General features: G+C 41.5%; 1 non-coding gene across 1 annotated transcript; it reads left to right on the forward strand.

The window, feature by feature from the left end:
- Positions 1-2,148: 2,148 nt before the first annotated feature.
- LOC126004741 (U6 spliceosomal RNA) lies at positions 2,149-2,255 on the forward strand. Its single transcript, XR_007494002.1, has one exon. It is a non-coding gene; the product is annotated as a U6 spliceosomal RNA (small nuclear RNA).
- The last annotated feature ends 3,973 nt before the right edge of the window (positions 2,256-6,228 follow it).

The raw sequence follows: 6,228 nt of genomic DNA on the forward strand, positions 1-6,228 counted from the left end.
ACAGAAAGGTGACAGAAGGTTAGGGTTCTGTCCAAAGAGCCATTTGGCTGGTTGGGGGATCAGGAGAACTCAGTGATGCCAGGTAAAACTGCTGAAAGAAGACCCTATTCACCTCACTCTCTGGGTCTCCAGGTTATTGCATGTCACACAGACCCTTCAATGAAATTTGTGATTCACACATTTCTAAGATTCCAACCTAGTGCAGAAGTGGGGATGGGGGAAAGTTAGACAACTTGTTAGACAACAAGCTCAGACTAAAGACAGATTTGCCCAGAAGCAGATCCTGCATGCTGTGGAGCGTTTCTGAAACCAGCATGCCAGAATGGATTGTTCCTCAGCTCAAAAGCATTCACATTACCCCCACAGATCTTGGAACTGAAGACCAAGGTTTGCTCTACACTGTCTGCTATTAAGATATATTGTTCACATTTGCCTAATGATTTCATGGGTGAATAGATTATAGAGACGTTAAGAATCCTCTTATATGCTGGATCATTGATACTTTAAAGGAACTTCTTGTACAAGAATTCACACTTCAAGCCCATATGAGGATCAGAATTTTGTTTTGGAATCTCTCAGTATTCCTTTTTTTGTTTTAATCTTTTTATCTTTATTTAAACACCATGATTACAAATATGATAGCAGTTGTATGATTTCAGTCATGTAAAGAACATCTCCCTTCACCAGTGTGTTTCCACAAAGCAAAGCAGAGCAGCCGCACTCCTCTGCTTTCACCCCTTGTGGCTGAAAGACTCCCCACAGAAGGAACGAGCCCTGAGGGGAGGGATGCCAGGGACAATCAAAGTTCCCAGGCTGGAGCCAGCACAGGGAATCCTCAAAATGGCTGCCGTGCTTAAGGAGCCCAGCACAGTCCTCAATATTGCTTCTTATGTTGGTTTTTCTCCCATGCCAGCTACCTTTGGCTTTGTCATCATATTGTGATTCAGACTTCTCTGTTTAACATCCATCTATAATTGGGGAGAGCCATAGGGAAGGAAAGTGCTTTTCTCAAAGGAGAAAGATTAGCTTCTGCCATTTAACACTACCTGCTCATGGTGATGTTTCCAGAACCCTCCTTGATTTTGAACACTGCTGATGCTTGCCATTATGGTTCGCCTGAGATGTGGATGCTTGGGGTGAAAGATTCTGGTACCTCTCTTAATCATAGGCTACCTGCCCTAGATACCAGCTCAGAGAGAGAGATCCCAACATCCTTTTATCACACAGGTCAAATTCTTGTGCCTTCCAGCTGCTCCAACTCTGAATAAGGGGGAAGAATTTGAGTATTCTCCTAAAGGTGCATTCCCCCCCCCCCAGAAACCAGATTATGTATTCCTTTATCTTGTGAACATGCTCAACTTCAGCCTGTCAGTAACCCTCTAAGGCTATCATCTGTATCCCCATTCAAAGCATTTTTAGCATTTTCCTGAAGGAAAAGACAGCAAACAAATTCTCAAATTATGAAAAACCAGGAATTACATGGTTCTCTTTCTGGGAGTGAAGGAGATGCCCACATTAGAGGATCACTAGGTAGGGGAGACCCATGCCCATTCGCCATAACAGGAAGAGCATTACTAGTCCTAGTAGAGGAAAGAGAACTCTAAACTTGAATATGGCACCTTGGCCTCCCCTTGACTCTTGGAACCAGGGAGACTGAAGTCCACTGGAAAAGGAGTTTTTCCCTACCTGGGACCTCAATGAATCTGGAAACATTTGAAATTAATGAAAACTAGAGCCAATAAAATAACTATCCTAGTAATGTCAGATTTTGTCATCTTTGTTATATACCAAATAAGTATTCAGATTTATATTTATCCCTTTATCTTTGACATATATTAAAGCTTAACCTAGAATTTTATTTAACAGAAAGGATTCCATTACCACAGGAAAAAATCAAATGTATCACCCTCTGGTGGAGGATGTGGAGGATGGAGTGCCAAAGCCTGTCACTGAGGACCAGTTTTGCCCCATGAGACTTCCATCTCCACAGGTCTACTGTGACTGTATTTTCTCTGGGGTCTATCCGTTTAAGTGGGAGACTGCATCCTAGCTGCACTCAGGGTCCAAAAACTTAACACCACAAATGTAAGGTTAATGTCAGAATGATAAGGTTCTCTCTGGTTTAGTAAGGCATGTTAAAATTAATCTGTGCTCACTTCAGCAGCACATATACTAAAATTGGAATGATACAGAGAACATTAGCATGACCCCTGCACAAGGATGACATGCAAAATTAATCTACCTCTTTCTCTTTTTTAAAATGTGTCTTAAAAATTTGATATGGAGGTCAGGAGAAAAAAATCATTTTTCTATTAGATTTACATTGGATTTCTTTGGACAACACCCATTGGTTGAAAAATATTGAAAGAAAAAACTAGAAAGATATCGACTATAGATCTTTAGGACAGTCTCTTGCCAGAACATATTACTTTCTTGATAGTGAGGTGTTAAGTAAGACATTATTGAACTTGAATACTGTAGGAATCATTACCAAAAGACTTAAAACCAAAAATGGGAGAGACACACTGGGGAAATAGTGCAGAGATCTGGAGTGCAGCTGTACATGTGAGAGACCTGAGTTCAGTCCCCAGAAGTCCCAAATACTGAATGGTATCCTTTTCTCCTACACCCCCCAAAAGCATTATTATAAAACAAGGGAGAACATAAAAAATTGATATTAGAAATGATATTTCTGGAGGCTGGGATGATAGCACAGCAGGTAGGGCATTTCCCTTGCACGTGGCTGACTAGGGTTAGAAACCTAGCATCCCATATGGTCTGTCAAGAAACTCTAGGAGTAACCCCTTAACTCACCACCAGCTGTGGTCCAAAACCACACACACGTACTCATACACACACACACACACACACACACACACACACACACAAAGATGTTTCTCTGCAGTCCTTTCCCATTGGGCCTGGATTAGAAAGAGGAAATGTTATATTTAAGATATGATATTAAGGGTCTGAGAAAGCCCACCGCCTCAAAGGTCATGAGTCTTCAGAGATTGCAATTAGCAAAATCAGATTTATTGTCCAGCTAGCCGGGGCCCCAGAATCTGTCATTGAAAAGGGAAGTCAACCTTGGCGGATGTCCTGCCCTTAAGGAAGTCGTCACTACCTCGGCCCCACCAATACCTCGTATTACCTTGGCGGATGTCCCACCCCTAAGGAAGTCGTCACTACCTCGGCCCCACCAATACCTCGTATTACCTTGGCGGATGTCCCGCCTCTAAGGAAGTCGTCACTACTCCTTCCCCCCTATAGTATATAAGGAGGGATGTAGAAAGCCACGAGGTCTTTGCCTCTGCCCTATTCTGGTAACGCATTGACCGGTCAGAATTAGTAAAGGACTTACTAGAGCATTTGCTGGGGCCTCAGCCTCTTCATTTCTCTGCGTCAGGCAGCTAGATTAGGATGTCCGGACCTTTCATTGGCGAGCCAGACAGGAGTCCTCATCCTGCCTGGAACAGAGCTGTGAACAGGTGGCCTGGTGAGTTCTGATGTGTGTGTGAGTGCGCTTTTCTTAGTGTCTGTCTTAGTTTAAGATTATGTTGTATCCTGTGAACAGTGGGAAGCAGACTTTGTGGTGGCTTAGTGACTGAGGGTATGAGTTCCCTACTCGACGTGGAAACTGAATAGTAGCAGACTTTGTGACTGACGATCCCCTACTCGACGAGGAGTCTGAGTAGTAGCGAGCTGACAAGCTCTGGTGCTATAGGTCACGACCCTGGGGGCACCCCAGGGGATCACTAAGAGCAGTGGGAAGATGTTTCTGGGCTGCTGGGAGAGGCTGTCTGCCTGTGATTTGTGGAGCTCAACAACTTGGTTGTTATTGGCATTGCCATTTGTCTTGGATTTATTGTTGGTATTTACAGTTGAGAATTAATCTGTGAATTTTACAGTTGTGCCTCTGAATGTTCATTTAATTTCTCTCTGACCGCCTCCTTTGTCCGCCTTCATGGCGATTCTACAAGTTTGATTCCTTCCCATTTTCTTTTTATATGGTTGTATTTCAAATTGCACTTCTCAGACATAAAATTTTGATACTTTTATTGGGTTGATTGCCCTTCATATTGTCATAGGCTCTGGAATATTTTTTCTCCTAGTGATTTGCTGTATTAGCCACTGTGATAGAAAATTTCAAACTTGCTAGAATGAGGCAAAGTCAATCCACCCCACTTACTCTGACACTAGAACATTGGGCAGAAATTACTTGAATGCATTCCTTGGGGTTGATCCAATGTAGTGCCACTGTCTGTCTGTTTTTTTGTCTGTGGTTCTTTCTATTCTATATTTTCTTTGGTCTGACCATGGAAAGAAACTCTAGGGTCCACCTCTTCTCAGGTCAGTAATTAAGCCAGATTTGTTATTCTGGGGACATTACAGAGGGTGTCAGAGATCGCAAACCCCAGATTTCTCAATGGCCATTGGGAATACATTTTCCCTGGAGAATTTCTGGACTTTGTGATCACCCAAATTTCCTGCCATGTGTTAAGGCCAAAAAGAAATGGGAGCAACTGGCCGCTTTTTTATCTGAAGAAGAAAAAAAGTGCTTTTTAAACTCTCCAGCCTGAAGGAATTCACTAAGCCCCCAGGGCAATGGTATTGTCCTCCCAGACTCACCTGGCTGGTAAATGTGGGTGTAGGCAAAGTAATCCCAGTGGGTCTTTACATATCAAAGAAAAATTTAAATAATGGTTTGAAAGTCAGGAAAAAATTTTGAGCATTTAAATTTCTAACTTAAAGGTTTCTTAAAATGAAAAATTGGGGGGAAAAAAGGATGTTGCAGATTATTGTGGTTGGCTTTTTTTTTTTAAACAATATTGTTAACTTTGTGGATGTATGTTATTGTTACAGTATCTCAATTCCATGTTGAATTTATCTCACCAAACATAGTGGTGGATTTTAAGGTAGCTTAATGTGAAAATCTTTTTTTTTTTTTTTTTTGGTTTTTAGTTTTTGGGCCACACCCGGCGGTGCTCAGGGGTCACTCCTGGCTGTCTGCTCAGAAATAGCTCCTGGCAGGCACGGGGGACCATATGGGACACCGGGATTCGAACCAACCACCTTTGGTCCTGGATCAGCTGCTTGCAAGGCAAACGCCACTGTGCTATATCTCCAGGCCCTAATGTGAAAATCTTAATGCTACTAGGTTGTGAATACCTAAAGAAAAAGGAATAAATAAAATCTGGTCCTGCTAGGTGCAAAAATATTCAGCAAAGTAATTCTAAACTGGCAGCAGACAAATTTAAAGCTCTGTTCCTACGGCCCTAATGCTAAGCTCTAGTCTGAGTTTGGTGCACGTGGAGGTTTTTAGCAGTAAAACTACTCCCAAAGGATGAGTGGAGAAGTTAAAAAAAAAGAAGATGAAGAAGAAGAAGACGACAAAGAAGAAGAAGAAGAAGAGGAGGAGGAGGAGCCGGATGGTAGGGCATTTGCCTTGCATGCAGAAAGGAAAGTGGTGCAAAAGAAATTAAAAATGTGTACTAGGAAAAATCTGTATAATCAAACTAAATGATTATTGATATGCCTTTAGATTAACATAAAAGAAGTGTAAATGTTTTTGAGCATGTTCTGCCAGAAGTAGTGAGCATTCATTCTTTCTGGTTTTCAGAATTAATTTGTGTAACGTGAATTGCTGGTGTCTTCTGCTTGTAAACCAAGGCCAGAAGACTAAGTAAACTTCTATATGTAGAGTTAAGCATGATTAAAATATTATTTTACAATTTTTCATTATTTGCTACCAAGAACATTAATATGTATATCACAAGAGGCTTTGTAAAAATGGTCATGGTTTTAAAAAATAAAAGATTTTGCTGTAAAAATATTCTAGAATTTTCTGAGTAATTTAAGTAATATTTTCTTTTTCTCTTCTCCTAGAACCTTTTAGTACCATTTTATGTCATGGCATCATGTTGCTTTGCACAAGATACAAACAGATGCCTTTCCTCTCTGCATGAGGAGTGATCCCCATGCAGACAGAAAATCCTAAAATTAGTGAGGGGACCCCAAAGCCCTCTTTCAGAGGAATAATTGAAGTTGAGGTGGTTTGGCAAGCAGGCACCCTTAAGCATTTGGCTGTAAAGACCGGAAAGAGACCAAGATAAATGGCCTGACTAAGGAAATTGAAGATTTCCTAGAAGATTCTGGAGCAGCACTAACTGACCACAGCCTGTGGGCCCTGCTCTCACCCTCCACCCTCAATCTCAAGAGAAAGAGAAT

The sequence above is a fragment of the Suncus etruscus genome, chromosome 3, assembly GCF_024139225.1.
Source record: "Suncus etruscus isolate mSunEtr1 chromosome 3, mSunEtr1.pri.cur, whole genome shotgun sequence".
NCBI classification, from domain to species: Eukaryota; Metazoa; Chordata; class Mammalia; order Eulipotyphla; family Soricidae; genus Suncus; species Suncus etruscus.